Below are 12,192 nucleotides of genomic sequence, written 5' to 3'. Positions count from 1 at the left end.
CTTGAACCACTTTTTCAGATGTCATGGTCTTCTGTGCAAACTTCTGCTGCTGAAGGGCATCTAGGGTTCAGAGATTTGTGTCTCAATTATCAGAGTCCCAATTGCGAAATCTTGAAGTGAGAATATGAGCCCCCAGAGAAACAATGTTTGATGGTGATGACTGGTGATGGTGATGATGATGATGATGAATACATCCATGACTGGTCTCTCCTTTTCCACATGCTATTTGGCACCAGCGGTGCAGGTTAAACACTCACAACAACATTGACTAACACAAGATAAACTTAAAGACATTTCATCTCTCTTCTAAAGACCTCACACGGGTTCTCAAATTTGATTCCTACAATCCCCTTATACATCAGCTACTGTCATCTTCATTCCCAGGAACCTGAGTCATATAGATTTGGGGCAGCTTATGCAAAGGCATGCAAGAAGTGACCGCACCAGGCTTCAAAGTCCAGACTTTCTGGTTCCAAAGCCTGAGCTCGTAAGTCGTGTCGTTTAGCTGCTTGACGAACACCTACTCAGTTTTATAAAGTTCAACTTAAGAGTTTGCTCTCGGTGCAACTTTCCCTTCTGTCCCCCTCATCAAGTATGAATACCATAGCAAAAACTACGTAATCACCATTTTAAGTTCTGTGTCAGGCTCTATGCTGAGTGCTATACTTATATCACCCTCACAAAGTTTGATTGCCTCCAGGCCAGGCAATAAGGTGGTTTTATTCCAAGTCCTACACTGTAAAATTAAATTGTAGTTTCAGTCTTTATTGCATTCTCTCTAAAAACTCCAGAAGGAGAATTGCATTCATAGCACAGAGCAACACTTCTTAGGCTCCCTCTCCATCTCCCTTCCCATCCCTCCACACACCCTCCAGCATCCCTCAAGTCCACAAAGCAGTGCGTGAGAGCCGCCGCCAATCCTAGGTCTTCCAAACTTCTGAAACCCATCCCACGATGGCTCCTGTGCGCGTGCTCTCTCTCTCTCTCTCTCTCTCTCTCTCTCTCTCTCTCTCTCTCTCTCTCTCTCTCTCCACCCCCCTCCTTCTTTCAAAATCCATTTTTTCACTAGACTAGCTTTGTATTCTTCACAGTATAAATCAAGCTACTATGTTTTACACTTTTTTTTTTTTGCCTTGACCTTGGCTCTTCACAGCCAATAGAATGAATGGTGAATGAAACCTCATCACAGAGGCAGCAGCCCTAGCAAAAGGGAGCCTCCTTCTCACACTTTGAGAAAGGAATGTTTTCCTTCTATGGAAGACAGAAGACCTCAAACTGTTTCATTTACCTTTAATGATATTTAGGAAGCCATGTTCAAGTAGGTGTCAGTAAAGGATCAAATGTGACTTTCAAACTGAGTTACATTCTTTTGCCTGTTTGTCTTAATGTACAATGATGCTGGGTAATGGTAATGTAGGCACCCCTGTCTTGTTCCTAGCACTAGTTGTCATTTCACTTGTGTTTTCCCATTAAACATAGTTTGGGCCTTTGCATACATATTCCATAAATTAATATTATTAAATGTTTTATCAAGAATTTGTGTTGAATTTCACAAACATCTGTTTAGCATATCAGTAGATGACCTCATAAGTTTTCACATTGGAGTTCTAGGCCCAGATGATTTCACAGAGGGCTTCTGGTGTACCTTGAAATAATTCTTATCTGTTTTTCTACTCCAGAGCCTAGTGCATGAAAGAAAAACTTCTATAAAGCAAGTGTAACAGTGATACCAAATTTCCTCAAAAAGAGTACATACACACACACACACACACACACACACCCCAAGATAACTACACGTTAGTCTTGCTCAGAAAATGGATGCTAGGATTCTATATGACAAACAATTCATCAAGGCATTACAAAATAGTAAGTTATGAGCAACTGAGATTTATTCAAGAATGAAATGATAATTTGCTGTAAGAAGACCCATTGCTAAAATACTTCATATTAATTTATTTAAGAAGAGAAATTACATGGTTATCTATATGCAGAATAAGGTAGCCCTTGAAGAAATGGTCTACTAGAATTTTTAACAATTTCTTCTGGGATCTGTTTTAATAAATCATATTTCTCTATAATATTGTTTATTTCATCCAGGTTTTGAAACATGTCTGCTTAAGTTGAACAAAGTAGTTTCTTATTAATTTCATTTTACTTTTCTGTTTTATTCCCAATCATCATTTCTTATTTTAGATAGTTATATTTTTTTCTTGATTATTCTATCCAGTGGTTTGTCTTGATGTTTTATATAAAGAGTTTTTCATTGTATTTATTTTTTAAATAATTTAGTTTTCTAACTCATTAATTCCTGCTTTTATCTTTGTAATCCCTTCCTTCTATTTTTTCTATAGCCTATTTTGTTATTTACTGATAAAAATATGAAATATAAATATTATTCTGAGTACTGCTCTAGATATGCCTTATAATTGCAATTCATATTGTTTTATTACTATTTTCTAAACAGTGTGCAATTTCAGTTAATATTTCCTCGTTTTATTCAAGGACTAAGAGAAAGTCATTTTTCCCCCAGAATGTAAGGACTTCTTATTTTCTGGGTTTTGTCATTCTTGTTTTTGTTATTTCCAGTTTTGCTATATTATCGTAAGAAAATGTTTGCCATATTATTTCTAACTTTTGAAATTTATTGAAATTTTTTGGCAGTGTAGTACATGGTTGATTTCATGAATATTCTATAGGCATCTGGAAAAACAGCATATTCTTTACTTACAGAGTTTGGAAAATATCAGTTAGATCTTTCTCATTAATTATATTATTAGGTCTTCCATTTGTGCTGACTTCAAGTCTCAACTCATTGGACACATGTCTTCTGATACATGTCTTCAAATGATGCACACCCTAGGTCATATTGGGTCTTTTTCTTTCTGCCCCTCTACCTCCTGTACTTCCTGTTGTTTTAAAAATTCTTGCACAGTAATACCTCTCAGCACATTCAAGATCCTTGAGAACAGGGATCCTGTCTTGTGTGCTGTTGTATTCTCAGGACCTGGCAGCTCTTGGCACATAGAACGTTCTCAGAATCATTTGTTGAATGAATGAATGAATGAATGAATGAATGAATATCTCTGTAACTTTCATGCCTTTAGAATTACTCTTAGAGAGAAAGCGAGAAACAGGAAGAAAATCTTATGGATAGATTGGAAGGGTCTGGCAAGTAGGTAGTCATCCAAACAAGTCCTATGATTCCCATCCAGACATTAAAGCCTACCTACCATATTGGTCCCCAGATGTGGCCAATAGCATGCCATCAGTCCAAGTATACCAGGAAGAATGGGGAAGTGACGAGTGTTCATCACCAGCATGTTCTACTTCCTTTATTCTGTACCCTGCCCCTGAAGAAGCTACTATTCTCATATGACTGCTCTGGTTCCACAGCCGAGAAACCTCCTCAGTCCTTTTTTCTCCCTTCTGTGTTGGAAATTCCAGCCAATTAAAGCCAGTCTCAGTTGAGTATTAGTTTTATTAAAGTAAATTAGCAATGAGTTGTGACTGATTCAACTTAATTTTTCAGGACATATATTCATCCCCAAATGGGAGCCTGCTAAGTAAATTTTTAGTTAGTTGTTACTTATCTTTTCTGAATAGCCCACATTACCTCCATGCTTAATGATGCTTTTAGAATGCATGGAATCAGTGTAGTTTAAAGGCAGCTATATAGAGTCTTGCCCTTCTGCTTTCTCCCTTATCTAAAAAGAATTAGGGAATTTGATTAGCTCCAGAAAGTTGTCTCAGCTCTAAAATTCTGTGATTGGTATTCTGTTATCTATCCTTTGCAAATTACTATAAATAACCTCAATCACCATTGGAGACTTAGTACAAACAAGCAAGGCAAATGTTGAAATATATATTGAATAATGAAATTTCAAATTAAGGATGGGGATTGTAAAGTCAGTCTTTGATCACGCACCACACTGGGGCATGGCACAAATCATCCTCATACTGAACAACAAAAATCTGTTAGTAATGGGCTGATAGCCAAACTATGTAAAGAACTCAACAACATACAACTCAACAATAACAAAACAAATAATCCAATAAAAAATGGGTGGAGCATCTAAATAGAAACTTTTCCAAGGGAGACAAACAAATGGCCAACAGATATATGAAAATATTCTCAATATCGTGAGTTGTAAGAGAAATGCAAATCAAAACCAATATGAAATACCACCTCACACTGTAAAAATGGCTATTATTAAGACAAGAAATAACTGGTACAGCCACAATGGAAAACAGTATGGAGGTTCCTCAAAAAATTAACAATAATGCTACCATAAGACCCAGCAATCCCCCTTCTGGGTATCTACCCGTAAATTTTGAAAACATTTACTTGTAAAGATATACGTACCCCTATGTTCTGTGCAGTATTAATCACAATAACTGAGGCATGGAAACAACCTAAGTGTCCTTCAATAGATGACTAGATAAAAGAAGATGCCATGCATGCATACAATGGAATATTACTCAGCCACAAAAAGATAAAGTATTGTTATTTGTGACAATATGGATGAATCTTGAGAGTACTATGCCAAGTGAAATAAGTTCAGTCAGACAGAAAAGGACAACAACTGTATAATTCATTTGTATGTGGGATATAAAACAAAAAGCAAGAAATGAACCAATAAAATAAACACACCCATAAAAAACAACATACAGAGGTGTACAGAGAGGTAGCACCCAAATGGTTCACCAAGACAGCAGTTGACCTGTCCCTATGTGAACGGGAGCCAGAAAACCTTGAGAACTTAGCACTAAGCAGTAGTTCCTTCCTCAACGCAGATACGGCACAGGGGAAAGTGGAACTAAACACTGAGCTACTGCCGAGTCCAATCAGCACAGATGGCAACATCCTGAGAAGATCCAACAGTGCCCTTTTGATCAATGAGCTTGGTGATAATTCACAGGTGTTCCAGGCTGACACATTAAGAACTAGAAGAAACTGCACAACATGTATGACGTAACACTCACCGTCTTTTTGCCACCTTCTCCCATGCACACTTCTATCAGTCGCCTTTATCAAATCAAACAGGAAGATGCCGTGGATTTAGTAAATAAAGAAACAATGCATGAATGGGCAGGACAAACTACAATACAGATAAGTTGATCTGGGGAAGAAAGTTTGAACTTGAGTGACAACAGTTTAGAAGGAAAAATGTCCAAATTGTATGGATTTAATGCCAGTTTCCTCAGCAGCTTCTCCATCATTACAAACTTGAGTTGCACCAGTTTGTTTGCAGGTCCTATTCCCAGTCCTACCCAACAATTTACAATGAGAAGACAAAGTTCCACCAACACTATACACTATAAGATCAAGTATCCTGGGATCATTAAAAAGATGAAATGGTATTTTAATATCAGCCAAAGAGGCTTTTCCAAAGCACAACCAATGTGTTTTCTTCTGACATGAATGTCTGTCTATCATCCATTCAGATGCTCTTAATAGAAACGACAGCAGTATAGGGTCTCCTTGTAATTCACCAGCTAAAACCAGCACTGTCAGAAACTCTCCTGTGTCACCTGATGATTCGGGGTCTCCATTGATTATAGTAGATGGACTTTCAACTAGGAGATTCACCCATCCCAAGACTTTCTCACCAATGGAGAAAAACATATGGGTATTCTCTCACTCCACTCATGTTCTCTCTCTCTGTCTCTCTCTCTCTCTCTCTCTCTCTCTCTCCCCGCACTCACTCACCTACCCTCTCACACACAAAGTTGGAGCAATAACAGAATTGTATGGTATAACTTAGACTATTTCCTAGTTATCTTTTTTTCTCTAAAATTGTATTTATTTTTAGAACTTGAAAGTCTAATTCTTGTGTATCCCCTTAAAAGTAATGTAGCAATATTTTCAAAGATGTTTTCCAAATAAGAACTATGTTGAAGGTACAATTATACACCTTCAAGCTGCTAATATAGAAACATGCTATACCTGGGCTTCAGAAAAAAAACAATAGAGAACACTATTTATTTATATAAATAAATTCAGTTATGAGTTCTCATGAAGAAAAACAAACTCACAGATACAAACAACAGAATAGTAGTTACCAGAGGGTAAGGGGGGGTGGAAGGAAAACAAACAGGGTAAAGGGGGTCAAATACATGGTGACAGGAGACTCAACTTTGGGAGAAAGTACACAATAGGGTACAAAGATGTTGTATTATAAAGTGGTACACCTGAAATTTACATAATGTTATTAATCAATGTTACTCCAATAAATTCATTAATTTTAATTTAAAAATTCTGTTACCAATGATCAAAAACAAATAAAAGAATGGGGAAGCATGTAAGAGATCATCTGGTCCAAAGCCACAAGCATAAATCACCTGGAAAGAGGGATTATAGGTATTATAGGAAGCATTCTGGTCAATCAAACATTAAGGATGCTCAGTATCACTAGCCATCAGAGAGATACAAATTAAAACCACAATGAGATGCAACTTCACACCAGTCAGAATGGCCAACATAAACAAATCCACAAACAACAAGTGCTGGTGAGGCTGTGGAGAAAAGGGAACCCTAGTGCGCTGTTGGTGGGGATGCAGACTGGTGCAGCCCCTGTAACAAACAGTATGGAACTTCCTCAGAAAACTAAAAATGGAACTGTCTTTTGGCCTGGCAATTCCACTGCTGGGATTATACCCTAAGAACCCTGAAACACCAATTCCAAAAAACCTATATACTCCAATGTTTATAGCAGCACAATTTACAATAGCCAAGTGCTGGAAGCAACCTAAGTGCCCATCAGTAAATGAGTGGATCAAAAAACTATGGTACACTTACACAATGGAATACTATGCAGCAGAAAGAAAGAAGGGGCTCCTAACCTTCACGATAGCATGGATGGAACTAGAGAGCATTATGCTAAGTGAAATAAGCCAGGCAGTGAAATACAAATACCACATGATCCCACCTATAAGTGGAACCTAATCAACAAAGAAATAAGCCACCAAAATAGAACCAGAGACACTGAAATAAAGAACAAACTCACAGTACCAGAGGGGAAGTAGGAGGGGATAACCAGGGAAGGGAAAGGGGGAAGGGTCATCAAGGAACACGTATAAAGGGCACATGGACAAACCCAAAGCGGGTAGGATTGAGGGTGGGGGGCAGGGATGTGTGGGGCGGGGGAAGTGGTCAGGGGAAAATGGAGACAACTGTACTTGAACAACAAAATAAATAAATAAATAAATATCAAATATTCTAATTAATGGTTACATCCAAGATGCTACAAAATTTAATGCTGAAAGGAGTATAGTACAATAAAAACATTCCAAGTGTTAAAACTACAATGAATATATGACATCATAGTGGAAATAAAGTTGGTTCAAGAATCCCATTCCAGGCATGGCTTTGCTCTTTTGTTTTAAAGAGATTATTTATGTACTTTTAGAGAGAGGGGAAGGGAAGGAGAAAGAGAGAGAGAGAAACATTGATCAGCTGCCTTTCGCATGCCCCCAGCTGGGGACCTGGCTCACAACCTGTGCATGTACCCTGACCAGGAATCAAACCGATGACCTTTCAGTTGGCAGGCCAGTGTTCAATCCACTGAGCCACACCAGCTGGGGCTACATTGAAATATTTTTGAAAGCTCAATGTATCCTACACAATATACATAGTACTAATAGTTGATGGTGACAATATGTTTCAGAATGGTAGAGAAAATTGGGTGATATTATGCAAATTTAGTATTTTCATAATGTTCCCCATAAACAGAATGCCTTCAATATTATCACCATGAGTCATATTGGATAAAGCTCAACAAAAGTTTATGGAAAAGATCAAATTCAATTATGAATTATAAAAGTATAAATGAACCTCTAAGTCACATTTGACGATACAATTTGCATCTTGTTTATCTAAAATTCCACAGGAATAATTTTGCCCAGTTCTCTGAAATTAACATTTTTAGATTTAAAGATAAAACTGAGCCATTTCAGGACAAACAATAATTTATTTATTTTTAAAGTCATTTTATATTTTTCAGTTACAGTTGATATACAATACTATATTAGTCTCAGATGTACACCCCAGTGATTAGACATTATAAAACTTACCAAGTGATCATCCTGATAAATCTATTACCCATCTGACACCATACATAATCATTAGGATATTATTGACTGTATTCCCTATGCTGTACTTTACTCCCCTGTGGCTATTCTGTAACAACCAATTTGTACTTCTTAATCCCCTCACCTTTTTCACCAGTCCCCTGAATCCCCCTCTCACCTGGTAACTGTCAAAATGTTCTCTGTAACTGATACTCTTTCTGTTCTGCTTGTACATTTGTTTTTTTCAGATACAATTGTCAATAGATATGTATTTATTGCAAATTTACTGTTCATATTTTTGATATATTTTTCTTCTTCTCAAAGAAGACCCTTTTAACATTTTTTATAATGCTGATTTGGTGGTGATGAACTCCTTTAGCTTTTCCTTATCTGGGAAGCTCTTTATCTATCCTCCCATTCTAAATGATAGCTTGGTTGTAGGTCCTTGTTTTTTATCACTTTGAATATTTCTTGCCACTCCTTTCTGGACTGCAAGGTTTCTGTTGAGAAACCAACTGACAGTCTTATAGGAGCTCCCTTGTAGGTAACTAACTGCTTTTCTCTTGCTGCTTTTAAGATTCTCTCTTTGTCTTTAACTTTTCGCATTTTAATTATGATGTGTCTTGCTGTGGGTCTCTTTGGGTCCACCTTGTCTGGGACCATCTGCACTTCCTGGATTTATATGTCTATTTCCTTCACCAGGTTAGGGAAGTTTCATGTCATTATTTTTTCAAACATGTTTTTAATTTCTTACTTTCCCTCTTCTCCCTCCAGCACCCCTATGAAGTTTATATTGGTATGCTTGAAGTTGTCCCAGAGGCTCCTTACACTATCTTAATTTTTTGGATTCCTTTTTTCTTTTTGCTGTTCTGATTGGGTTGTTTTTTGCTTCCTTATATTCCAAACTGGTGATTTGATTCTCAGCTTTACCTACTCTATGTTAATTCCTTGTAAATTATTCTTCATTTGAGTTAGTGTATTCATTCCAAACTGGTTCTTTTTTATGGTTCTATATCCTTTTTCATGGTGTTGAAGTTCTCACTAAATTCCTTGAGCATCCTTATAAGCAATGTTTTAAACTCCGTATCTGGTAGTTTTCTTACCTCCATTTCATTAGTACTTTTTCTGGAGATATCTCCTGTTCTCTCCCTGGCTCTGGAAGCCTCGGCTGGGAGGCCTGGTGTGGGGCCGGGACCCCTCACTCTTCAAAGGGGACCTCCAGAGTTGTGATATTCCTTCCAATTTTTATCTGCTACATATGGGTTTGTGAACATCCCCTTCCTCATCTCTACCCTTCCCACCAGTCTCAATATGGCTTCTTCTCTAAATCCCTAGTTGCAGGACTTCCAGTCAGCTAGATTTCATGTGGCTATGAATGATTGTTGTTCTGCAGTTTGGCTGTAATTTTGATGCAGTTATGGGAGGATGCAAGTATAGCATTTACCTATGCCACCATCTTGATCGGAAGTCCAAAGGATGATTTTAAAACAGGAATAGTAGCAAGAAGACTAGCCCTTCACCGATAGCTTTGATTTCAAGTGCTGCAGTTGCCTGAAATTTCTCAACTGCTGCCATCTAGGAAATAGTTACATGAGCCTGACTCCCACGTTTAACTTTAATGAAGATCCTAAATTGGATGAAATCATCAATTAATCTAACTAATTTGCAGTAGTCAAGGCAGCAATTCTAATAGGAGGATGGGAGTACAAGAGGTCAGCTCTACCGTGAGGATGAGACTTGATATGTTTGAGCATTGACAAGGTACAAGACCCAATTCTAAGCAATACCCACTCATTTCATGTCGATCTCAATCCTTACAGCAAACCTATGAAATGGGCCCTTCATGTATTAAGTTTTCAGCTGAGGAATCTGAGACACAGAGTGATTAAGTGTCTTGGCCAAGCTAGAAAGAGGCAAGACTTGGTTGGGTCCTCAAAGCTGAATATTGGTGCTAATGGGTTTTGCCACCACACCAACCCAGCACTGATAGAGTACATGGCCATTACTTCTTTTCTTTACCTCCATAAACAGGTTTCTCAAGGCAGGAACCAGATATTATCTCTCAGCCTCTCACAGGAGGAATAGTTTACAATGATTTGTTGATTGACTGCTAAAAATACACAATTCATTTTGGGACCCTATAAGTGTATATGCAATGAAAACAAGAAATTGAGATGAGAATTTAAGTGATTACAGAAAAAAAAACCTTACAATGAATGTTTTGGAGTAGAAATTATCCAGTTTTACACCCTATGATCAACATAAAGAGCAAATGTATTAATTCAGACTACCTTGGATGGTGGTTAGCTTGAATTATAATATATGATTAAACAGGAGTTCTTAATAAGTTTTCTATAAAGAGTGAGCTAGTGAATATATTGGGCTTTCTGGCCTGTAAGACCTGTGTTGCAACCACTCAAGTCTAATATAGACAATATGTAAATGAACGGGTATGGTAGCAAACTTGATTTAACCCCTGGGCAGTAGTTTGCCAACCTTGAACTTGAGCATAAGTAAGCTAATTTTTAATAGCTACCATATACATGTGCAAGAAGGAAGCTGAATGAATAGATTAAAAATGAATATATTATGGTTCATAATCTCTTATACTATTAATTATTTTCACAGATTATCTTATTTCTTCTTTTCCTTAACTAAAATTCCCGCTTTAAAAAGCCCAAAAGTAAACCATCAAATCTTACCAAATTCTGGATGTGTGAGGCCCAAAATAAACAACTTACGTCTCAGCTCTTTCCCTCCCTCACCTAAAGCCATCATGTATTAGTTATCTATTGTTGCATAACAAACGACTTCCCGCAAACTTAGTGGCTAAAAAAGCAACATATCAAGCTCACATTTTCTGTGGGCCAGGAATCCAGGCACAACTGAACTGGGACCCCTGTTCCGAGGTTTCTCAGGAGGCTTAAATCAAGGTGTCAGCTGGGACTGTTGACTCACATGAAGGCACAACTAGAGAAGGACCCACTTCCCAAATCGCTCATGTGGCTGTTGACAAGATTCAGTTACTTCTGAGCCAATGGGCTGAGCGCTCAGCTCCTCAGTGCCTGTTGGCTGAATGTGACCCTCAGGTCCCTGCCAGGTAGGCCCTCCCCACCAAGGGAGCCGGAGAAGAGCCAGAGAGAGAATCACAGCCAGAAAGAAAGAGCAAGAAAGGAGGAAAGTTGGTCTTTCATCATGTAATCAGGAAAGTAACATCCCATCACTTTTGCCATATGTTTTTGTTAGAAGCAAGTTGCTAGGTCCAGCCCACTGTCAAAGGAAGGGGGTTACCCAAGCAAGGGTGTGAGTAACAGGAGGCGAGAATCATCGGGGAACCTTAGAGAAGGCTGCCTACCGTGCACTATTAACACTAAGCTGCACTGATCTTTTAGTATAAGGCCGTTCACAATTTTAACTGATGTCCTGTCAGCAGGTGTAATTTGCACCTTCAGAATATCTACATTTTTATAGGCTCAAATATAGCTGTAACTCAGTTTCCCTAACAAACTTCCTACCCAGCAGGAACAGATTATTTATATGGTGTGTCAGCAACTACGGTGCCTTCATTATGTCCCGGTCCCCAGGAAGGTTGGTATATGCTGAATAATCCTTGCATCATATTACCGCAGATAGGAAATGTTCATTTTTATTATAGTTACATAATTCTAATTTTATCAATTTAAAACTAGCTGTGCAGAGCAAAGAGGGAGGTGAGGAGTATTTTAAGTTGTGTGGGTAATACAGATCCCAAATTGATCTTTCCTACCCACTTCTCCAGATAGGTTTTTGAACTGTGTCGATTCTGCATTCCTACTGATGACGTGCAAAGCAGCCAAGTATAGGGCTTTTGTCCATAAGAAAGGGCTTTTCCGGAGGATGCCTGGTTTGGTTGCCATCCTGGTCCTACACGGTGCATGATGTGGCATCGTTTTTGTGCTGGGCTTCCCTGATCTATTTGAGCGTTGGGTCATTTCTGTCAGTGAGCTGCAGATCCTATAACCAGCGTTTGGGTGCAGATAGTTCAGTGGGGATGTGGTCTCAGCCAGGACAAGTGAGAGCGTGTGGAGTGTAAACAAGGAGAGGGGAAAAGCCAATCAAGTACATTTTTCAGTTGGTTACCCT

At 38.3% G+C, this 12,192-nt stretch overlaps 1 protein-coding gene and 1 pseudogene across 5 annotated transcripts in view; both read left to right on the top strand.

Moving 5' to 3' along the window:
• Positions 1-12,192, top strand: part of GLRA2 (glycine receptor alpha 2) — a 174,608-nt gene that overhangs the window by 110,876 nt on the left and 51,540 nt on the right. The gene's annotated exons all lie outside the window — the stretch shown is intronic.
• LOC123829889 lies at positions 157-7,771 on the top strand (annotated as a pseudogene).

The sequence above is a fragment of the Phyllostomus hastatus genome, unplaced genomic scaffold, assembly GCF_019186645.2.
Source record: "Phyllostomus hastatus isolate PE091 unplaced genomic scaffold, TTU_PhHast_1.1 phas_scaffold_12, whole genome shotgun sequence".
Taxonomy (NCBI): domain Eukaryota; kingdom Metazoa; phylum Chordata; class Mammalia; order Chiroptera; family Phyllostomidae; genus Phyllostomus; species Phyllostomus hastatus.
This window is presented reverse-complemented; position numbering and strand designations above follow the sequence as displayed.